Here is a 25,542-nt window from a genome sequence, read left to right as displayed (position 1 = left end):
ATATGCAAATAATGGACATGTAGAGTAATTTTGATAGTAAAAACGGACCAAATAATGGCCTTAAAACCGTGCAAAATCCGAGCGTATCAACTCCCCCAAACTTACATTTTTGTTTGTCCTCGAACAAAACACTAAAGACACAAGAATAGGCGCACGGAATGCACAAGGACTAGACTTCATAATTGCCTCAAAAGATGAAAGAATAGATTAAGCATGAATTAACACAATCAAATCAAGCAAGGCTTAAAAGTGCACTTTCATTACTAACTCGTGGAACACCTTGAATTCAAGCACTCACATGTGGCAAACTTCCAAAGATGGGAAGTGTTCTTTCTCTCACTCTCAAAGTGTATAAAGGTAAAGTGTATATTACTCAATTCATGCATCATGCAAAGTTTACCATAGGCTTGCTCAAAGTCTAATCCCTCCTCTACTCAATGTGATTAAGCATCAAAAGTCCGAAAGGTCTTTCTTCTCGGTTGTAACGTAGGCTCTTTGGTAGGTGAGGAATATTTGGCTAAACAGTGACTCAAATACAAAAATATCCCAAGTAGAGTTAAAATGACTCTACTTTTCTAAAACTTAAGGCACTTCTAACACTTTATTTTTCTCCTTCAACTTACTTTCAATCCTTTGATTTTTTTTTTTTACAACCTTTCTTCTTTTTTTTTTTTATAAGCATCCTTTCTAGAATCAAGCACATATTTTGAATTTTTTTTTTTACTGTTTCACAACTTGTACTTTTCAACATTTAAGCACACTACTTTTCTCTAACTTTCTCCTTATATCTCCAATTCCTTTACAAAAGAAGATAACAAAAACTATACCAACCCAAGGAATTGTCCCCATTTATTTTGGCTTCTAAAGAAAAGGCTTAAAGGCTCAAAATTGGCTCCAAAGGAAAAATTTGATAGGGTCGAAAATTTTGGATATAAAAGTAGCTAAGAAAAGACGGCCTAACATCCTCCTAAATCAACTTAAACACTATGTAAACTTAGGCAGACTAGGAGCAAGTTCTAGAAACATATACATGCATACAGATAAATCACACAAGAAATAATTTAAGGCTCAAATCTCACAAGGTATAAGCACGATTCAAGGCGAACAAGCAATTCACTAATTATGCACCTTTTCACCAAACCATCATATCAAAACGTTAAGCCACACTTAAACATAGATGGAATATAATATCATTGGCAACTCGGTCTAATGCGTCCCTAAGCATGCGTGTTTCTAAGTTCTTCATGTTATGTTCATGACATGGATTCAAGAAAACATTTTTAGAACACAAAAATCTCCTACGGGATTTTGAAAAATTAAAGCAAAAACAAACTAAAAACAAAAAGAAAACAAAAACAAACTAAAAACAAAAAGAAAACCTAAACTCACGGTCCACCACTTCATCCCCCCAAACTTATTTACAACAAAGTGTAAAATAAGTTTGTAGAGTCGGTAGGGACGTGAGTATACTACTGAAAAAAAATGTACCCTGAAAAATTTCGCGTAGATGTTGAGCGGGGCGAAAATTCGAAGAAATTCAAAAAATCGCGCTGGAAAATTTTGCCCAGGTGGCGGTCCGCCGCAGCTGTTCGGCGGTCGCCTCTCGTGAAAGGTGCTTTCCAGCGTTCAGGTGGCGGACCGCCGCAGCGATTGCGGCGGTCGCCACGGAGAGGTCAGAACCTGCCAAAATTTTCGCAAAGCACAAATTAAACCAAAACCAAAAATACTTAAAATTAAAGCAAAAATTGTTGGGTTGCCTCCCAACAAGCGCTCCTTTAAATTCATTAGCTTGACTTTTACCCCCCTTTTTCACTCCTTGGTTGGCTCTTCGAGACCAACCTCTTCATCTAACACTTTGTCTGCACTGTAATACTTCTTAACACGGTGACCATTTGCTTGAAACAACTGTCCATCCGGGGCTAGTAACTCAACTGTTCCACTATCATAGATTTTCTTGATCATGTACGGACCAGTCCACTTGGACTTCAACTTCCCGGGAAACAAAGATAGTCTCGAGTTATGCAACAAAACCACATCCCCCAAGGTGAGCTCTCTCGGACTGATCATCCTATCATGATAAGCCTTCATTCGCTCCTTGTAGATGGATGAACTATCATAAGCCTCCATTCGAAATTCGTCCATCTCGTTAAGAAAAAGACGTCTTTCCTCACCGGCCTTTTGAAAATCTTGATTCAACTTCTTGATTGCCCAATACGACTTGTATTCCATCTCAAGAGGCAAATGGCATGACTTCCCAAACACAAGTTGATAAGGAGACATACCTATGGGACCCTTGTAGGCAGTGCGGTAAGCCCATAACGCATCTTCTAACCGAAGTGTCCAATCTTTTCTGTTCACACTCACTGTCTTTTGAAGGACCGACTTGATCTCTCTGTTCGCTAACTCCGTTTGTCCATTCGCCTGCGGATGGTATGGAGAAGTGACCCTATGCTTGACTCCATATTTGTCCAACACGTTGTCTAACCATCTATTGTTGAAGTGAGATCCTCCATCACTAATGAGGGCACGAGGAGTACCAAACCTGCAAAAAATATTCTTTCTAACAAAAGCAGTAACCACTTTAGAATCGTTAGTTCTAGTTGGAATTGCTTCCACCCGTCTAGAAACATATTCTACTGCAAGTAAGATATATTAGTACTCTCCTGATTTTGGGAATGGTCCCATAAAATCTATCCCCCATACATCAAACAATTCCACCTCAATAATGGTATTCATAGGCATCTCCTTCCTCTTAGTGATTCCCCCCGTGCGCTGACATTCATTGCATTGAAGAACAAAACTAGCAGAGTCGCGGAATATGGTGGGCCAATAGAAACTGCTTTGCAAAATCTTTATTGCGGTCCTTTGCACACCAAAATGTCCTCCAGTAGGGGATGAATGACACATCTCAACAATGGCCGCCCAATCCTCTTGAGGTACACACCTCCTAAGTATAGTATCTGCACATCTTTTAAACAAGTAGGGCTCGTCCCAAAAATAAGATCGTACATCTCTATAAAATTTCTTTTTCTGATAAGGAGTGAGATCAGGAGGATGTACCTTGGTTGCCAAATAATTTACAATATCAGCGTACCATGGGAAAATGGCTTGAGTGAAAAACAGATGTTCATCGGGAAACTCCTCGTTGATTTCATGTGATAAGTCTTCTCCTTCCACCGGATGTTCCAATCGTGACAGATGATCGGCCACAACATTTTCACACCCTTTTCTGTCTCTTATCTCAACATCGAATTCCTGAAGTAACAAAATCCATCGAATGGGCCTGGGTTTTGCTTCTTTCTTTGCGAACAGATGCCTTATTGCTGCATGGTCAGTATAAACAATAGTTTTAGTCCCCACGAGATAAGCTCTAAATTTATCAAAAGAATACACGATAGCAAGCATCTCCCTTTCGGTAGTCGTGTAATTAGCTTGAGCAGAATCTAAAGTTCTACTAGCATAATAAATGACTCTAAAAATCTTGTTCCTCTTTGGTCCCAAAGCTGAGCCAACTGCAACATCACTTGCATCACACACAATCTTGAATGGTTGACTCCAATCTGGGGTGATGAGAATGGGAGCGTTCACTAGAGCTTTCTTCAAGGTCTCAAAAGCCTGCAAGCAATCAGAAGTAAAATCAAATTTCACATCTTTCTCAAGCAATTTACAAAGAGGTTAAGAGATTTTTGAAAAATCCTTGATGAATCTCCTGTAGAAGCCAGCATGTCCTAAAAAACTTCTTACTCCCTTCTCATTGGACGGAGGTGGGAGCTTTTCAATGGCTGCAATTTTTTCCCTGTCGACTTCTATACCTGCAGAGGACACTTTATGTCCTAGAACTATACCTTCTTTCACCATAAAGTGACATTTTTCCCAATTGAGAACTAGGTTAGTCTCCACACATCTCTGCAAAACCTTAGCCAAATTTTCAAGACAATGATCATAGGATTTGCCAAATACCGAAAAATCATCCATAAAACCTCCATTACTTTCTCAATTAAATCATGAAATATAGCCATCATACATCTCTGAAAAGTAGCGGGAGCATTACATAGTCCAAAAGACATTTTTCTATACGCATAAATACCATAAGGACATGTAAAGGCAGACTTATGTTGATCCTCGGGAGCAATAGCAATTTGATTATAACCAGAATAACCATCGAGAAAACAGTAATAATCATATCCTCCTAATCTATCAAGCATTTGATCAATAAAAGGTAAAGGGAAATGATCATTCCTAGTGGCTGCATTTAACATCCTATAATCAATGCATACTCTCCATCCTGTAGCTACTCTAGTGGCTATCATCTCTCCATTCTGGCCAGGCACTACAGTCATCCCCCCATTCTTAGCTACCACCTGCGTAGGACTTACCCATTCACTATCAGATATTGCATAGATAATCCCTGCATCTAGTAACTTTATCACCTCTTTTCGTACTACATCTTCCATGATAGGATTAAGTCTACGTTGGTTTTGCACACGAGGTTTATGCCCTTCCTCAAGTAAAATTCTATGCATGCATGTGGTCGGGCTAATCCCCCTCAAATCACTAATAGACCATCCTATGGCAGACCTATACTTATTTAACACACACAAAAGCTTTTCGCACTCCTCTTCATTCAATGCAGCGGACACCACAACTGGAAAAATGTTACCTGGCCCTAAGAATGCATACCTGAGATGTTCGGGGAGTGGCTTTAGCTCCACCGTTGGTGGTCCCCGTGGTTTTCCCACTGCTAGCCTTCTTTCTTCCTCTTCTTCGGGGGTACGCAATGGCAAAAATGCATTTCCCTTTTGAGGAATTCTCTCCGGTAGCGCTTCCAATTCTGTCACCACTGCACAAACATTTGCATCACAAGATGATAAATCAGCATTAGGAGTAAATGAATTTATGAGACAAGATTCAAGAGGATCCTGGGTTTGATGATAAGTGACTTCTACTTCTCCCACACAGTCGGTAACGATTTGTATGACACTGCATTCTTGATAGCCTTCTGCCCCCTCCTTTCCATGGAATTTCAGTGCACCGTAGATGTTAAATGTGATGCTTTCATCGTTCAACTTCAATGTCAGCTCTCCCTTTTGTACATCTATCATGGCTCCACCAGTGGCTAAGAATGGTCTTCCAAGGATCAAAGGCACCTTCTTGTCTTCCTGCATATCCAATACAACGAAGTCAGCAGGAAAAATAAACTCTCTCACTCTTACCAAGACATCTTCCACTATCCCCATTGGTGTTGTTGTGCTACGATCTGCCATTTGCAACGTGATTGAGGTGGGACGGATGCTATCAACGTCGAGTTTCCTGTAAAAAGATAAAGGCATCAAATTAATACTGGATCCTAAATCACATAACGCCTTACCTTTCACATCATTCCCTAAAACACAAGATAATGTAAAACTCCCTGGATCTTTGTGCTTGGTGGGTAATCCTTTGCCACCACATCTTTCAAAAATTTGGCGTAATTGGGCATTTGTTGAAGGGCTTCTACTAGTAGAATGTTGATGTGGACTTTGCTCATTGCTTCCAAGAACTTGGTAAACTGAGCGTCAAGCTTCTTGCTCTTCAATCATTGAGGATATGGAATGGTGACACTGCTTTGTGGTAGAGCATATGCTTGCTGTATTTCGGCCGGCGGACCGCCGCGATGCGGCGTGGCGACCGCCGGGTCTTCAGCAATGCCAATTCCAGAATCTTCCTCGTCCTGTTGGTGTGTACGCGGCGGGTCGCCGTGTTGGAATGCGGCGGGCCGCCGCATATCATCGACAGACAAGGTACCAGGTGGTTTTTCTGTTTCTCTTCCTCTCCTGACCAGGTCTCCTGCCTCCGGAGGTTGATATGTAGTCCCGCTGCGTAGCTGCACCGCGTGACATTTTCCTTTCGGATTTATTTCTGGCAGGCTAGGAAGTGACCCTGGAGTGTGCCTGTTTCCTATGGTTGTGGCTAAGATCCCAAGGTTGAATTCCAACATCCCGACTTGAGTAGCGAGGTTTGCCAACCCTCTTTCCAAGGCGCTGGTATTTCTTTCCAAATTCTCCAACCTTTTGTTCGTCACCTTTCTATGGTTGAGAACCTCGGTAATGCAAACTTCTAACAGAACCTCCCAATTGGAGCGGGGTTGATCCTCCATACCTGCACATGTTTTATAATCATTAGAACAGTACTCTTGTGCATCATAGGAGTAATCAGAACAGTCCGGGACGTAGTGCGATGCCCCATGCTGCTCATCAAAATGACCACATGGATTTCCTACGCCTGCAGGAAAATCCATTAAAAGAAAAAAAAATAAAAATAAAAATAAAACAAAAAAAAATGAAAGCGATTAAAATCCAAAGTAGTAAAATTATCCGTTTGAAGATATCACTCCAAAGTGAATTGCCTTCCCCGGCAACGGCGCCAAAAACTTGATGCACTTTTTATTTGCACTATAAATACCTGCAAGTATACAGAGTAGGTATAGTATAGCAAAAGGTCAGTACCGGATATCGAACATGGGGAAGACGTACACAAAGTGTCTATCTCCTACTAGAACTCAATTACTATCTGGAGAAACAAGAATTTTTTGAAAATTTTTGAAAACAGAAAATATTGAAAACAGTAAACAACTAAATGCAAGCAAATCACGGAGAGAAAAGTATAGAGATAAGGGAATTCCAGGGATGTGCTTTCACTTTTATGGTTATACAAATTCCAAACTACAATACCCTAGCACAGTTAATACTTTGAAAGGACGAGTCACCTAGCTTATGCTCATGCGATACAAACGTTGATTACTAACATTAGGGTTGTCAATCCTAATACGTAACTCCAAAAAGCTCCTAAGACCCTTGAAAAGTCCTCACTCTCAATTAACAGTCCTCACTCTCAATTAACAGTGCCGTCTACTAAGTGGATCTAACTCGCTAGAACTCTGTCACAGTTATGAAGCAAGTTATATTAAATCATACATAATTGTTTCACTCAATTACGAAGCATCATGATTAACTTAGAGAAGAAACAAAGTAAAAACAAAACGGATATTAAATAGAAAACGGAATTGTATAACCAAAGTTGCTACTAACACATCCCTAGAATCCTATGAGTTTAGTTACACATAATTGAATAAACTAAAAACATAGATTGAAGGGAAAACAATTTGAACATAAAACTAAAGCAAATAAAACCCGTAGGTAGAATCCTTGTCGTTCTTGATGTTCTTGAAATCCTTCTCCAACTCCTTGCACAATTTAAGTACTCTAGCTTTTGATCTCTGTGAATATTGCAAGTAGTAACTCTCTTTCTCTGTGAATGTGTTCTCTTTTTTTTTTATGAAGCTTGAGGTCCTATTTATAGGGGAAAATTATTCTTCATCATAGAAGGAAAAGATCTTCAAAATTTGGTAAGTCTTGGAGCATATCTAGGGCTGGTCGGATTCGCCGCCTTTCTCCGGCGGGCCGCCACACCTTGGCCGACGGTCGCCGCGTTGGAGTCCAGAGACTCTGACCCTTCGATGGCGGACCGCCACATGTCCTCCGGCGGTCGCCGGGCGAGACTCTTCTCCTTAGCGTAAATTTCTGAGGCGGACCGCCACATGGCTCTGACCGCTGGGCGCCGGCGGTCGCCGTACATCTTCGCGGCGGTCGCTGGTCGCCGTCTGACTCCAGATTTCCAGACTATGCGTTTTTACTCCCCTTTTCGGCTCAAATATGCACATTTCTCATAAAACACGTCAAAATACCAAAATGCATAAAATATGCAAATAATGGACATGTAGAGTAATTTTGATAGTAAAAACGGACCAAATAATGGCCTTAAAACCGTGCAAAATCCGAGCGTATCAATCGTGACGTGAGATGTGAAGATATTGGGGATCGACTGTCAGAAGAAGTTTTGATTTGATGATTTGATGATTTTTCTTATTCTATCTCTGATTTCCAGATTGATTTATCTCTTTCTTTAGATTTTGTAGGAGAAAGAGTATAAATAATCGGCTGAGGCTTTCGATGATAAGAAGGAAAAGGCGCAGCTCTTCGCGAAATTAGTAGAGATAGATGAAGCTCTTCCTTTACTGGTTTCAATTTTTGCAGATTTGTTGTTGACGTTGTTCGATTTTTGCAGTTGGTGAGTGAAAGCGAGAAGCTGAGATCAAGTAAATTAGAATAGCTCTGCAAGAACATATAGTTGACGCTCCAGTTTGAGGAAAAATGATGACGCTCCAACTTCTCGGTGAGAGATCTGAAGGTGAGAGGGAGATCTGTGGAATTAGAGCTCCGGAGAGTAAGGAGATGAGGTTGAGAATTATGTTTGAGATGTTGGTACTGATGTGTTGGTGCTGCATATTTTGAGACATTGTTTTTGAGATTTTGATTATGGATTTTGGAAATCCTTGTTGACACACTGTTGTTTTGCTATAAGTTGTTGACATTTGATATTCTGGCTATTGATATATGAATTATAAGTGTTACTTTTTAGTTGTTGACATTTTAATACAAGTTGTTGACATTTGATATTCTGGCTATTGATATGTGAATTATTAGTGTTATTTTTTAATTGTTGACATTTTAATACTGCGTTGTTGGCATTTGATATTCTGGCTATTGATATGTGAATTATAAGTGTTATTTTTTAGTTGTTCACATTTTAATACGAGTTGTTGACATTTGATATTCTGGCTATTGATATGTGAATAATAAGTGTTATTTTTTAGTTGTTGATATTTTAATACGACTTGTTGACATTTGATGGATCTTATTTAATTTTGCACTTTAGGCACGTAATTAATCATTTTGCTTATGGAAATTTTACTTCTGGCTATGCTTTTCATCTTGAATTATTGGTTGAGGGCTTTTCAAATGACAAAAAATGGTTAACTACATATATAATCTATGTCAACTTCATATACAATTCATGTCAACTACACACATATAATGTCAACTACATATACAATTCATATCAACTACACACATATAATGTCAACTAAACAGATGTAATTATGCCAACTATTAAAATGTATTGTATGATAATGATGTCAGAACTTGTGTCAAATTAAAAAAATAAGAAAAAATAGTTGATATTTTTTTAGTTGCAAGGATTGTTTTTGAGCTGTTGACATTCAATTCAAGCTGTTGACATCTCAATTCAAGTTGTTGACATCTCAATTCAAGTTTTTGAACTGATTGACAGTTGGTATATTATTATAGACTTCATGGTTTAAAAATCAGATGTGATAATTGTTTTACATATCCATCTAAAAAACATGTTAAGATCAAATATTCAAACCACTTTTTGTTCAAATCAGAATAAGGCAGTTGTTTACTTCTTGCTTCTACGGCTAAACCATTCCTTGTACTTGTTTTGTAACTCATTCAATTTGTGCCTATTTGCATTTATCCAATTTTCAGAGTCTTGTATCATTGTAAATTGCACATACAAGTCATGTCAACTATGGTACATATCGTGTCAACTACGGTACATAATATGTCAACTACACGTACAAGCCATGTCAACAACAATTATAATTCATGTCAACTAAACCGTCAAATCATGTCAACTACACGTACAAGCCATGTCAACAACAATTATAAGTCATGTCAACTACACTTTCAAACCATGTCAACTACACGTACAAGCCATGTCAACAATAATTATAAGTCATGTCAACTAAACTTTCAAACCATGTCAACTACACGTACAAGCCATACCAACAACATTTATAAGTCATGTCAACTACACTTTTAAACCATGTCAACTACACGTACAAGCCAGGTCAACAACAATTATAAGTCATGTCAACTACACTTTCAAATCATTGATGTTTGTTCTTCAACTACACGTACAAGTCATGTCAACAACAATTATAATCCATCATCAAATTTTTGTACTCAATCATATAATAGTTAAAAGCCTCTGTTTTTATAAGAACAATTGCAGGGAACCAAGCACCATAAAAACCATCTCCATCAATCATTGCTTCAACATGGTCTCTTGAGTTAAAGACATGTTCAATCACTGCTTCCACTTCAAACCACCATAAAAACCATCTCCATCAATCATGGCTTCAACATGGTCTCCTAAGTTAAAGACATGTTCAATCACTGCTTCTACTTCAGGTGACAACTGCTGTGTTACAAGGCAAGAACATCTAGAGATAAGTCAATTTCAAATTTCACATTTGAGAAATATCAAATAACTGGTTGATTCAGTTACTAAGAAAACATTGGTTTAAGATACTTATTTACTTCTAATATGAAATCATATATATATATATATATATATATATATATATATATATATATATATATATATATATATATATATATATATATATATATATATATATATATATATATATATATATATATCTAACTTGAGCAATAGTTGTCAACAAAGCAAAAATGGGACATCCGAGCATACAACAAATAGACTACAATAGTACTTATATTCACAACTTATACAAGTTCAAACAATTAATCATCAAGGCCACATATCACCAATTCGAATTCACAGAAGTATCATTTAAAGGATGCTTACATTAGCTTTATACGACGAGCAGGAGGGGTCCAAAGGGAGAACCCACCTCTTGTTGACCCACTCGCGGTAAGGCCTCAACTGCGAGGGGGTGAAGGAAAGACGCTCCTCTGTCTTGTACAGTAACACCTGATTTCATCTGCTTCCTCCAATGTCTGGGTGATCTCTCCCTTAGCAGTAGAGACATGACTTAATCCTAGGGCCTTATTTGGCCAACCCAAAATCCGAGAGCTTAGCATTTCACTGCCATCCAAAAGAATGTTTGAAGACTTGAAATCTCTAAATATAATCTACACGAAAAGCCATCTCTTTATATAAAGTTACGCTGTTGAGGTACGTTGAGGCGAATTTCGACAGAGAGAAAGTAGTATACTTGAATTTCATGCCCTCATGAAGATATGCTAGTCATTTTGCAGCATCATGTGCCACTTTTAGCCTAGTAGCCCACGGAAGAGATACATTTGGTCATGTTCATGTAATTGAGGAAACTTAATAAATTGTTATAATAATTTTTTGTGATGCAAATTGGTATGTGAATGCATTACTTACCCAAATGAATAGCAACTTGTTTCTGTTTGCACTCCCATCAGTAATATTGGTTAAAACACCTTCTATGTTATGACTGAGCAATCATGCATTTCAAAATCATAAAACATTTTTCATAAATAACTAAACATGAATGGAAAAGAAAGAAATAAACGAAGATCAGAATTACTCTCTTGCAGAAGACCACAGAGTAACCTCAAAGCGTTCAAAGCAGAACTTGAGAAAATCAGTGCAAAATGGCCTCTTAAAAACTGTGACATGAAAATACAAAATCAAGAAAAAAGAACATAATATCATAGAAAATATCAAAAGTGAGGAATAATACTGAGAAATTTTCCATAAACGACATCGGGGCGAAGGCCTCGAACAGTAGCCTTATCCTTAAGGTGAACTCTGTTAACAAGGAGGTCATTCCTCTTTATGTGAGTCTGTTCTTTATTCTAATTGTGCATCTCTTCATCTTCGCTGTTTATTCGTGTTTCCTCTATACTTTTCTTTTATTTTTTCAAATTTTTTATTTGATCTACACTGCTAATCTCAATAACACTCCTAGTTTGCTTTGATATTTTTCTTTTCTCTGTTTTAAAATCAAACAGAATAAATCAATATCAATTATACACGATATCATGTCAATAACAAGTATACCCTGTTGACAACAAATGCATGTATGTTATTACGATTATGTCAATAGATAAAGTACACAATAAATCTATATCAATAAAAAGTATACCTACGACAGCAAGTGCGTGTATATTCTTAAAATTATGTCAATAGATAAAGTACATAATAAATCAACGTCAATAACAAGTATATATCATATATAGCAAACACAATTATCTGGTTACTATTATGTCAATTTGACTATGTCAACAGCGATTCTAATAAGTATACACTATGTCAATAACAAGTATATCATGTTTAAAGCAAACATAATTATCTTATTACTTTTATATCAATTGTTAAAGTTTATAATGTCAACAGCAATCCAAACAAGCATACACTATGTCAACAGTATACGATATCATCTCAATGACAAGTACATGCTGTTTATAGAAAACACAAGTCTATTATCATAACTATGTCAATAGCTATTGTATGAAATGTCAATAATATTAAAAATTTAAACAAATCCTTCACGGGAAGCAGATGTATGTTCTCTTTCGTTTTTTCCAGCAGCCTTGTTGATTTCCCTCTCTTTCGATTCTACCATCGCTAATCAACAAAAAAAAATCAGCAGAATTCGAATTCAGAAGAAAACAAATCCAGATATGTTTTAATACACTAAAATCGAAGCAATATACTTAAAATTTGAATCAATTTATTACCTGAAGAATTCGCTTCAACAACCGCCGATTTGGAATGCCTTTTTCTGGCTACAATCGGTGCTTCAGCTTCAACTACTTCTTCGATCCTCATTTTTGAAAATTAATTGATGTAGAAAACTGAACGAAGTCTAAGATTAGGAGATGAATTGTGACGAAGGGGAGAGAAGATGCAGAATTGTAGAAGAAATTTGGGAGAGAGCTCAGAGAAATGTTCGAGAGTTTTGCGGCGTGTTTTGAATACAACTGAAACATTTTTGAACAGAAATGACAAAAATACCCCCCTGTTGACATAAACCAGACGTTGTTGACATCGCACAAAGATTGTGAATGGGTGGCTGAGATTGCATCTCAATTCTCAATTAGGCCCAAAAATCTCAACCTAACAAGACCCTATATATATATATATATAAGGGTGTATTCAGATGAAAACCATAATGTATATTAAAACATCAAACCATGTAAATAATGTACATTATTGATAAGGCTAATTTCATGCATTGGTTATATAGTGAAAAACATCACATTTCTGCTGGATCTAACAAGTTTTGTTAAGCCAGGTGTGTGTGTAGCGCTAGATCCAGGAGATGCTGGAGGAGTTGATCTAGCGAGGAGCAGGAACGGAATGAGCAGAATCACGAGGAAAAGCTAGAGGAAGGAAGCCAATAGCTGAGGGCAATCAAGTCAATCAATACCTCGCTGGGCCCCACCTCGACGCTTATAAATAGAGGAGTGCGCAACAAGAAAATCATCACTTTTTCGTCACACTCTTCACACAGTCACACTCTTAGCTCACACACACACTTAGGGAAATGGGGAATTCTGGTGGTTAAGGGAGGTTTTCGTTTTCGTCAACTACGTATCAGTGCAACACCGTCCTTGTTAGGGCGAAGAAACAATCGTTCCTTTTAATTTCTGTTTGCTACTCATTTCCGTCTCGAACTTCACTTTTGGAAGTCGAGCTTGTCGCTTTTGCTACTGGATTCATTTTGGTTATTGTTCTGATTGCTTTGTGATGGAGTTGAATTCCGTTTTGATTACTATTCTTATGACGTTTGCTATTTCGATTTGTTCTATTGGGATGTTGTCTGGTGATTGTTGCTGAATATCTTGTGGGGATTGAGAAATCGTTGGTTATGAAGTTGTGTTTGGTTGGATTTCTTGTTCGGATGCTTGGATCCGGAGTGGATTTAGCATCCGAAGTGTGGATCTGAACAGGGGAGGTGAATTTTTGCATGAAATTATGGGGATTTTGTTCTGCTTGGTTTGCTTCGTCTAGTGGTGTAACTTTCGTCGTTGTTTCGTTTACCGTTAAAGTGTTGTTTCCGATCTACGCCTGATTTTGATTTTAACCTCTGCATTTATTTGCGTTCATTGGAGAAGATGAAGTCATTTTCAGTTGATGCTTTAGTTAGTTATTCTGCAGTCCTTTTTCCACCCGTACTCACTTTCTTTTCAGGAAATGGTCCCCACTTGTTTTAAATTCCTCGGTCTAGGTAAATTGGTTAGGAAATCAGATCTAGTGATTGTCTTGATTTCGTTTTCATTGCATCATTAATTTTTGCCTAGATCTAGCGGTTAGCTTAACACATTTTGTTTCCAGCTCTAGGTAGTTTCCTCAACCCAAAAATGCGTGGCAGCAGCCAAAACCAAAAAAATAGTTTCCAAATCTCTACGCATGAATTTTATGAATCCATCTCTGTGGGATCGATCCCTACTTCTCTATACTAGTTTAGTATTTGTGGTTGAGGGTTTTGAAGGATTGCTTGCGTGCCCGACGACCAGACTTCTGGTTCTGTGAGTCTCTAGACCTTGTGATCTAGTTGATTTACTGGATCCAGGAAGTGTGTAATTAGAAATTGATAGGTTGCAGCAATCGACACTTCAAATGGCGCCGCTGCCGGGGATGGATGGCGTAGTTTGTTTATGTGTTTAGCGATTTGGTGTGAATAATTTTAATCTTTTGTTTTTCGTTTTTGGCAGTTTATGAGCAAGGGCTCACGGTCAGGAATCTGTAGCAACCCATCTTGGTCAAAGAACGTGCAGTTGAGGTGGCAAGTCAAGGAATCAACATCCGCCGTAACTACCAGATCGGGGCTGTCAACTGCAGATCCATTTCCGTTTGAATCGGGAAGTGAAGAAGAGTGGAATTCATCGGGGAAGGAGGATTCACGGTCGTCGTCAGAAACTGAGCACTCGGAAAAGGAGGAAGAGGAATCTGTAATGGCAAACTTAGTGGACCTGGACCCAGAAATTGGTTCACTCACTGCACATCTCGACGGAGAGCCAGCTCATGCCATAGTGTCAAATCAGCGCCAGCGGTCTATTGAGATCAAGACGAATGTGCTGGGCGTTTTGCCTACATTCTCTGGACGAAGGAATGAATGTCCCTATGAGTTTTTGAACGAGTTTAGTAAGCTATGCAGCATCCAGAAGAGGCCCAACGAAGCTACCGAGGAGGACTATCGCCTACGAACGATTCCATTTGCATTGAAGGGAGAGGCAAACACATGGTTGCTGAGGCTTCCACCCGACTCGATCACCACATGGAGGGATTTCAAATTAGAATTCCTAGACTACTTCTTTCCGTCCAATAAAACAAACGCTCTAAAAAAGGAGATTCAAGAGTGCAAGCAGGACTACGATGAGTCTTTAAGCCAATATTGGTCTCGGTTTAAAGGGCTGCTTGACGCTTGCCCAAATCACAGGATGACGGAGGCTGAAACATTTTATCTATTCTATGAAGGAGCAAATCCCGAGTCCAAAGACTTAATGAATTCCTCGAGCGGGGGGAATTTTACCAAGAATAAGGCAAGTGAGGCACGCGAGATTCTAGGAAGATTAATCGACGCGAAGAAGGCGTATGACTACCCGCGTGCTATCATGAGGAGAAGCTCCGCGAACGCAGTTAAGGAACAAGAAGGAGAGGGGGTTAAAGACAGAATAGATCGATTGGAGAAGGCACTGCTAAATGCCATTGAAAAGAAAAATACCCCTGGGTCGACGGATAAAGAAAAGAACCCAGGTCAAGAGGAACATCAACTCCAATTCTATAATAGTTCACCACTTGATGGAGATTTCCAAGCTCAAGTGAATGCAATGGGAAATTGGAATCAAAATAATCAAAATACAAACTGGAACCAGTGGAAGATTAAGGAAGCACCATGGAGGGATAATCCCTGTTTCAGGTGGGCTGAAGGGAACCAACAACCTCAATTGCTACAACCAAGTCCAGTGGAGAACCAGCAGACTTGGCCCAACCGGAATCAAGAAGGATCACAGCATAATTCTAACTGGGCAGGGAAGCAGCCAGAGGGGCCGAACAACTGGAATTTCTGTAACCAAGGGGATCAGCATAACTGGAGCAACAGGAACCAGAGCAATCAAGGGAATTCCTATGTACCACCGCATCAGAGGAACACCTCAGGGAACAATCAAAATTTCCAACAGAATCACCATGGTCCAGCAAACCAGTACAACAATAATCAGGTAGGTCAGGGAAATTTTCGCCAGAACCAGATGGTTGGACCTAACCAAAATCAAGGAGTTAGTCCCAGTTCGAATCAAGGTTTTCGACCTCAAAGGAGTCTAGATGACATGGTGCATGACTTGGTCAGTTCCCAGCAACACATGCAGAATAACATGCAGGCTAACAATGACGTGGTGCACAAAATGCAAGACGCCCAGCAGGAGCAGAAGTCTGCCATGGACATGTTGGCAAAGCAAATGTCCCAGTTAGCCACATCATTGAATGAAATGCGGGGGAATGAAGGGAAATTGCCTGCCACTGTCAAGCCACCGGACCGAGCAAATGTTAGTCAAATTACTTTGAGATCTGGGAGGGGCTATGAAGGACCGATGCAAGTAATGAACGAGGAGACACCCTCACAGATGAATGAAGAGAAGGGAAGTCAGAAGTCTCGAGGGGATTATCCTAGACTCAGAGAAATTCCTATTCAGGATGACCTCCAGGAGGGAGATTTAGGGGGATCTATGCCTAGACCAAGTGACCCATATTTCCTTGATCCAGAACCTGAGTTAGAAATTAAAGAAGGAAGCAGGGAGGTTGGTGAAGCCCCAGCAGGGAGTTCCACGAATGCAGTGAAGCGACCCAAACCATTCCCATACCGAGGGGAAGCCAAGAAAAAGAAAGATGATACAGAGGACTTCGTGGAAATATTTAGCAAACTGGAGATTAACCTACCCTTCTTACAGGCTCTGAAAATACCCACCTTCAGCAAGTTCATCAAGGAATTCATAGCTGGAAAGACCAAACCCGATGGGAAGATTGTCATAGGAGAAAATGTGTCCGCGGTGATACAAAAGAGAAGGATGCCGTCAAAATGCACAGACCCAGGTATGTTCACTCTCCCTATTTCTTTAGGTGATATTAAAATTGAGCATGCCATGTGTGATCTAGGTGCATCGATTAATGTCCTACCGCTGTCAATATATAAAAAATTGGTGGGAGTCAGTTTGGTTGATACGAAAGTAGTGATTCAGTTGGCCGACAGAACATGCATCTCTCCTGAAGGAGTGTTGGAAAATGTCATAGTTAGAGTGCATGATTTCCTATATCCAGCTGATTTTCATGTGATTAAAATGAGTGGTAATGAATCTGCTGAGTCTAGTGGGGTGTTACTGGGAAGACCTTTCCTTCGCACCGCGAAAACTATTATTGATGTGTTTGATGGAACCATATGCTTGGACTATCATGGGGAGAAATACACCTTCAACATTGATGAAGCTATGAAAAAACCGCTTGATGTTGAAAACTTGCATGTTGTGGATGTAATTAACCCCCTAGTCCAGGAATATCTTGAGACTGAATTAATGCAGGAACAGTTTGACAACTCTGAGCTGAGCCAAGCTGTAGAAAAGGAGGTGATAGGATGGTGTGAAACTCTTTTCACGCGGAACTTGACGGATGATCAGATCAATGAAGCGATCATGGCATTCTGCCACCAGCCACTATCATTCCAATCAGCCGGGTCTGTTCAAGGGAAGAGCCCAGACGAAGGAACAAATCTAGAAGAAACAGCGACAAGAAGTAAGGCGGAGAACCCCTTACCTCAGGAAGCCATCACACCGAAGAAGGAGCTGAAAACTTTACCTGAAAATCTAAAGTATGCATACCTAGAGGAAGGAGAAACTTGTCCAGTGATAATCAACAGCCGCTTGACTGAGGAACAAGAGAATGCATTGCTGGAAGTAATAAGGAGGAACAAGAAGGCCATAGGGTGGACACTTTCAGACCTAGTTGGCATTAGCCCCGATCTTTGCATGCATCACATCAGACTAGAGGAAGGGGCAAAGGCTCGACGAGATCCAAAAAGGAAACTGAATCCAAACATGAGGGAGGAAGTGCTCAAGGAAGTTCTGAAACTATTGTCCCTTGGAATTATATACTCTATCCCAGATAGCGAGTGGGTCAGTCCGGTTCACATGGTACCTAAGAAGTCAGGAATACAAGTGGTAAAGAATGACAAGAACGAGTTGGTGCCTACTAGACTGGTTACGGGATGGAGGATGTGCATTGACTACAGGAAGCTGAATGAAGCCACCAAAAAGGATCATTTTCCCTTGCCATTCATTGACCAAATGCTAGAGAGGTTGGCTGGCAAACAGTACTTCTGTTTCCTTGACGGATATAGCGGTTATTTCCAGATCTACGTCAACCCAGAGGACCAGGAAAAGACCACATTTACATGCCCCTTTGGAACTTATGCCTACCGAAGAATGCCATTTGGTCTATGCAATGCACCGGGGACATTCCAGCGTTGTATGATGAGTATTTTTTCGGATCTACTAGAGGTATGCATCGAGATATTCATGGATGACTTCACCGTATATGGAGGCTCATTTGATACTTGTTTAGCCAGCCTTGACCTAGTGCTGCAAAGATGCCAAGAGAAGCATCTGGTTCTGAATTTTGAAAAGTGTCACTTCATGGTGACTGAGGGGATTGTCCTAGGTCATGTGGTTTCTGAAAGAGGAATACAAGTGGACAAAGCGAAGGTGGAAGTGATTTCAAGGTTACCTTACCCTACAAGTCAAAAGGAAGTTAGAGGATTCCTCGGTCACGCAGGTTTTTACCGGAGGTTTATCAAGGACTTTGCAAAAATTGCACAACCACTCACTCATTTGTTGCACAACGATGTGGAGTTCGTGTTTGATGAGGGATGCAAGAGGGCATTTCAATTGCTCAAGGATAGACTAGTGTCCGCACCCATTATCAGGGCGCCAGACTGGAATCACCCTTTTGAGATAATGTGCGACGCGAGCGATTTCGCTGTGGGAGCCGTCCTAGGGCAGAAGATAGAAGGGAAAAGTTATGTGATCTTCTATGCGTCCAAAACATTGAATCAAGCTCAGAAGAATTACGATACTACAGAGAAGGAAATGTTGGCTGTCGTTTACTCGTTCGAAAAATTCCGCCCTTATCTTCTTGGGTCAAGGGTTATTGTTTTCACTGATCACGCAGCATTAAAGTACTTATTGGCTAAGAAGGAATCAAAGCCAAGGCTGATCCGATGGGTATTGCTTCTACAGGAGTTTGATTGGGAAGTAAGGGACAAAAGAGGAACAGAGAATCAGGTGGCTGATCACTTGAGTAGAATCCATCAAGGAGATACGGACGAGGCTATTCCCGATGCTTTTCCCGAAGAGCATTTGTACTATATGGATGAACTACCTAGACCGATAAGCTGGGAATCTGTCTTGGTTTTAACCGGTCCAGGAGAATCTGATCGAGGGAAGCGCGTACGTAGCGCGGAACCATGGTTCGCAGACCTGGCAAATTACTTGGTCACGGGAGAGGTGCCAAGTTCAGAAGAAGCTTCCCGGGCCCAGAAGATGAAGCTTAAAAGTGAAGCCAAATATTACTTCTGGGATGATCCTTATCTTTGGAAGATGTGCGCAGATCAGATAATTCGACGCTGCATTCCTGAGTGGGAACAAAAAGATGTACTCCATCATTGTCACTCTCTGGCGTGTGGAGGGCACTTCGGACCCAGGAGAACCGCAAGGAAAGTTCTAGACAGTGGATTCTATTGGCCTACATTGAACAAGGATGCTTTTGAGTACTGCCAATGCTGCGAAAGGTGTCAACAGACAGGGGGAATCTCGAGGAGAGATGAGATGCCCCAAGTACCTATAGTGATCTGCGAAATTTTCGATGTCTGGGGGATGGATTTCATGGGCCCATTTCCGTCGTCATATGGGAATGCTTACATATTAGTCGCGGTAGACTATGTTTCCAAATGGATAGAGGCGAAGGCTACGCCCACTTGTGAGTCAAAAGAGGTAGCAAAATTTCTGAAATCTAACATTTTCAGCAGATATGGGGTTCCTAGGGCGATTATCTCGGACCAAGGAACACACTTTTGCAATCGCACAATAGAAGCGTTGATGAGGAAGTACGGCGTGCATCATAGGTTGTCTACACCATATCACCCCCAATCAAATGGGCAAGCTGAAGTTTCTAATAGGGAGATAAAGAGTATTTTGGAAAAAACAGTAAACACCACAAGGAAGGATTGGAGTAAACGCCTTGACGATGCTCTATGGGCGTATAGGACTGCTTACAAAACACCAATCGGGATGTCACCCTATAGATTGGTGTTTGGGAAAATGTGTCACTTACCCGTGGAAGTGGAGCACAAGGCATATTGGGCCATTAAGGAGATGAATATGAAGTCTGTGGCATGTGAAGAAGAAAGGAAGCTGCAATTACAGGAGCTGGAGGAACTAAGGCTAGAGGCATTCGATTCAGCAATGTGGTACAAGGAAAGAACGAAGCTCTGGCATGACAAGAACCTCCGGGTCAAGGAACTTCAGGTTGGGCAGAAAGTACTTCTTTTTCAGTCCAGGCTCAAGCTGATGCCAGGGAAGTTGAAATCAAAGTGGGTAGGTCCATATACCATCGTTGGCCTCCGCGCACACGGAGCAGTGGAAATCCAGGGAAGTGCCCCTAACTCGGTCCCTTTTCTTGTTAATGGTCATAGATTGAAAGTCTACAGGGATAATTCTGAGTTATGCGTAGTGGAGGAAATGCCACTACGTGCGCTCTCAGTTATCACTTAGCCAGACAAAGGAATATTCTCGACAAACTCCTGGGTCAAGGGAAATGTTTATGTTTTTACAAACTGACCCAGGGGATTTCGAGAATACTTAAAAATAATTGTACATAGTTTAATTGCTTTAGAAGACAAAGAAAATCCAAACAAAGTAAAAATTCAAAATCTTCCAAAAACATTTTCGAAGCACCAAACTCAGAAGGGGATTTATATCTTGTACTTCAACCTTGACCCAGGAGTCTGGGGTCTTCACATTTTTTTTAGTGTAGGGTCACGGTCAGGGAAGTCATTTAGAGGAGGATAGGATGAAGGAGCAGTTGAGGAGGGAAGTTATATTTTGAAATTCAAAATGCCGACAATTATGGATGAGTACGGTCGCTGATGTCATGCCTGCAACCGCCTTTCCTTTTCGTGTAAAGGAAGCGAACTGTCCTTCTCTCTCCACAGAATCACACTGCAACTTGCTCCTCCTTCTCTCTACTACCACTCTCTCTCTAAACTTACAAACCCTAACTGTAACGCCCCACTTTTTCAAACCCTAATTTTAGTGACGTGGAAATTTTTGCATTAAATGCTTTAAATGCTATGATATGTGAAATATTTGATGATTGATTAATTGCATAGTGTCTATGTGACCTAATTGCATATGTGGATATTAATTGAGTTGAATAGTCAACTTGTTGAAATGTTGACGTGGCTTTTGAAAAGTCAAAGATGTGGAAAAAATGACGTGGCCGTTGAAAGGTCAATGTGATGAGAAAATGAAGTGAAAGTGAAAAGGAGATGATTTTGAATATGTGAATATTTGAGGTGGAGAAATATAATTGTGGGAGAATTATTATTTATTTTCCTAAGGGATGAGTGAGAAAAATAATAGGAATATTATTAATTGGCATGTGGTATTTTCGGCCTCTTCATTTATTGGAGAAGAAATATTATTATTCTTGGATTTAATTAATTGTTGGGATAATTATCCAAATTAAATCCAAAGTCCAAATATTCTAATTCCTACATGGAATTTTCGAAATATGTATATATATTTTCATGGGATTTTCGAAAATCCCATTATATTGAGGAAAGGATTTATTTTGATTATTTTATTGATCCCTTATTTATTCTATTCCATGAATAAATATAAATATGCTAAAATATCCTAGCATATCTTGATATATCTACCATATCTTGCCATATCCTAATTAAATTAGGATTTGAATTTATTCCTTATGAGAAGAAGTAAATCACGCCTACTCCTATTTTAATTGGGGAGTTCTTTTATTATTTTCTTGCTCCGTGATATATTATTCTACTCCGTGAAATATTTGAATTAAATCATAGGCTAAATTAATAGCCTAAAATTCGAAAATCAGCCCCTAACAAACTCCAAATTTTCGGCCCTCACACAACAACCATATCTCCCAATATCTTGATTTAATTAATTATTGGGGATATTATTTGTGACTCTATAAATAGGGAAGAAAACCCTAACCCTAGCACACTCAAAACCGGCGCCCCACTCCTCATAATTTTCGAAAATCTTCTCCCCACTCTCTCCATATTTTCTTCAAGTTTCTTCAAGATTTCTTCATCAATTGAGAAGAATTCAAGTCAAATTCAAGAGTTTATTGAAGAATCAAGTCTAGTTCATCGTTTCTACCGTTCGTTTTTGTGAAAAAGGTACTTTAATTATTGATCTCTTCTTCTTCTACCGATTAATCGGTGATTCTTGCATCCACATGCATCTAGAACGAGTGAAAGGGATTTTAATCGGTAAATTTTGGGAATACATGATGTGTGTGAAAACGTGTGTGTGTATGTGCGATCGTGTGTGTGTATGTGCGATCGTGTGTGTGTGTGTGCACGCCTCGATCGGCGTGCACATGTGTTGTGATCGTGTGCATGTGTTGTGTATGTGGAACACTCATGTGTGATACGAATTGTTGATGATTTTGGAATGAATAATTGAATAAAATAGTATGTTAATCATACTTTGATTTTGATATTATGATTTTGAAAATAATCGATGGGAAAAAGGGAAAATGAGAGATCATGCATGATTTAAAATCCATGATTGAAACTGATTTGTGATACGCCTAATTTAAAGGTGATACTATGCGCTCTCAGCGTGATAAGCAAGGAGAAGAGAAATCTATCGAGCTAAACCTACGAGGTGGGCTTTCTTTTAAAATAAGGACATTGTCCTAAAATGATATTGATGAGAATGAAAGATGTGTTATCATGCCTTGATTTGTTTTGTCGTGCCTATCCCTCGTGGCTATGCCACTATTGTTATAATCGAATTCGGATCCTTGTAGAGCCGCAAACTCTACTTGGGTTAGTGTACACCAATGTTAGACCGAGAGTCAGCGTACGGGTTGGCCGGTCTAGTGACCTGGTTTGCGGCCGCATTCCTTGTCATGTAGAATGAGGATATGGTAAACGTCTATGAGAAAAATGGTTGCGCGACCGTGATATTTGAGAAAGAAAGATATTTTGATGCCTCGGGTCTTTCTAAAGTTAAAACCCCGATGGACATCTGGAAATGGCATGATAACTACTTTATTTGTGATAAAACTGTTTTCGGCAATGAGCCCATTGAGTATGAATTATCGTACTCAGCCCTGCATGTGTTTTCCTTATGTGCAGGTTGAGCAGTGACGAGCGGCGGCGGTGTTGAGCAAGGAAATATAAAAATGATGAAATGTTGGTACTTAAAGTGTTGTTGTGTCTTCATACATAGCCTCACTTCTTTCTTGGTCGCTTCCGCTATGTTTCTATGAAAACTATTGATCTTTGTTTGGGATAAACACTTTTGCGTTTGTGGGTATGTTTTGGATGATGAACAGTTAGAAATATTTATTTTTGGGAAATGTTTGAGAAGATTTTTGGGAAAATATTGATAAGTTTTTGGTACGATGATCTTTATGGAAGTTCTTTTGCTAAGGCACTATTTTATCTTTACTTAACTGTTTCTTTAAATGCTCTGGTCAAAATCCCTTTTAAAATGAAACCCTAGTCTTTGATATTTGTTGCATTTATGTCTACCTAGTTAACGAACGCCGCATTTATTATACCCTAAATGGGCGGGTCGTTACACTAACCCAATCGGCCGAGTTTTTTTTGTCTAATTGCAGATCTGAGTAATGGAATCAACCAAGACCGCCGGAAATTCTCCACACATAGTCTATGACCCAGCCCTGCTGGCCGATCTGACGCAGAAAGTAGGGAGCGTCGAAAAGGCGAAGGAAGTTTATGCCCTATTCTCTGCCAATATGATGCCATCCGCGGCGATCACTGTGCCGACGTCGGTACCAGAAGATTCGTCGGCCCAACATTCCGTCTCTCAAGAGGAACCGCTGCAAGAAGAGGCGGAAGCGCGTAGATCTGAGCCGCAAAACACAGACACCATTCCAGAGGAGGCGGACGACGACGGATGTAGGCCAAAGGAAGGCGGGGACGTGGACGAAACAGAGGCAGGAAGTTTTGAAGACCCTACTCTTGAGGGTGACGTGGAGAAGGACAGGGGTACTCCTGCGGAAGAGGAGGCTACTCTACTGAGTGTCGCGGGGGGGAGCCCCGTTTATATTGAGGGGGCAACCCCGATGGTTGAAGGTGAGGGGGCAACCCCTGAGAAATTTGAGGATGTTGCGGAGATACAGCCGACTGAGGTACCGGAGCCCGACGTGGAGGGGCTTCATTTAATTGTGGATTTGGTGGATGAACCCGAGGAGAAGGATGAGCCCGTTGTAGACGAAAGGGCTGAACGAAGGCGCACCAGGAGAAGCCTACTGGATGAAGTTGACGAAGTGGCTCTTGAGGACTCGACGGCTGAGGAGCGCCGCCTGGAGAGCGAGAAGAAAAGGAAAGGGAAAGGCCATGCAACTACATCTACCCGATCGAGGAAAGCTACCTCCGTCAAGGAGGTCGAGGAACCCCTTTCCCCAGTGGTCGAGGAGTCCTCCACAGAGCACCAGGACGAACAGACTCCCATGCCTGAGTCTGATTCTGAGGAAGTGGAGGAGGAGCCTATTCCTGGGCGCCCGAAAGTGTTGCTGACGAAGAAATTGTTGGAGGCTATGAGGAAGTTCGACGATCCGAAGAGGACTGCTATTTACAAGGAACGATGTGGTACGGGAAAAATGACTAAGTCGGGGAAGCAGTATCGCTCGAGGGAGCTGGAGAAGATCGCGAGCGATGATGAGTTCTGTGCTTGCATCTCCTCGATCGGGTTTGAGTGGTTACTGAAGCACAGCCGAGAAAAGGTTCCGGTGGATCTGGCGAGGGAATTTTTCTCCACCTTCCGGTTTAAAAATACTACTGACTTGGATGCAGACTCCATCACCTTCCGGATGTTCAATGAAGAGCATGAGATAAGCATCCGGGAATGGTAACTACGCATGGGAGTGCTCACTCAAGAGGAGGATGATGAAGGGCTACCGAAGCACACACCTGGTTTCAATGTGCAGTCGGCATGGGAGTCGGTCACTCACTCTCAAGCGGGTGCATTCAAGTCAAGCTATTCGAAGGCCTCTCATATCCAAGACCGAATCCTCCGCTTCGCTCAGACTTTTATAAGCTACAATCTGATGGGGACAGCAAATGCCGCTCTTACAACCACCGACCTATACTTCACCTGGTGCATGGCCAATGGCATTAAGGTGCATTTGGGATACTGGCTGGCTCAGGCTTGTCACCAGATGACGAGCAACCCCTCACGCCATATGCACACATGCCACCTTCTCGGCGCCTACCTGCAACGGAACATTGAGGTGAAGATCGCCGAGATGGCTCCCCAAGTCGGGATGTGCGACCCCCCAGAGGTTTTCAGCGTTGACTATTTTTTCAACAAAGGGTTGTTGCAAACTCAAGGCAACAAGACTTACTTCTACTCGCTGGGGGATAAAGCGAAGGCAGAGCCGGAGGACGCTGAGGAGGCCATGCCAAGTGAGGAGGTGGAGGAGCTACGGAAGGATTTGCAGGAGGTAAGGAAAGAAGTGCAGGACGTCAAGAAGGAGATGCAGCTGATGAGAAAGGAAATGATCAGGGAACTCGGGGGGGTAAGAAAAGAACTGAATGGGAGTCGGGAA

This window comes from Salvia hispanica, chromosome 6, assembly GCF_029641045.1.
Source record: "Salvia hispanica isolate PSC_SH4W2 chromosome 6, Shi_PSC_v1, whole genome shotgun sequence".
Classification (NCBI taxonomy): Eukaryota; Viridiplantae; Streptophyta; class Magnoliopsida; order Lamiales; family Lamiaceae; genus Salvia; species Salvia hispanica.
Note: the sequence above shows the minus strand (reverse complement) of the source record.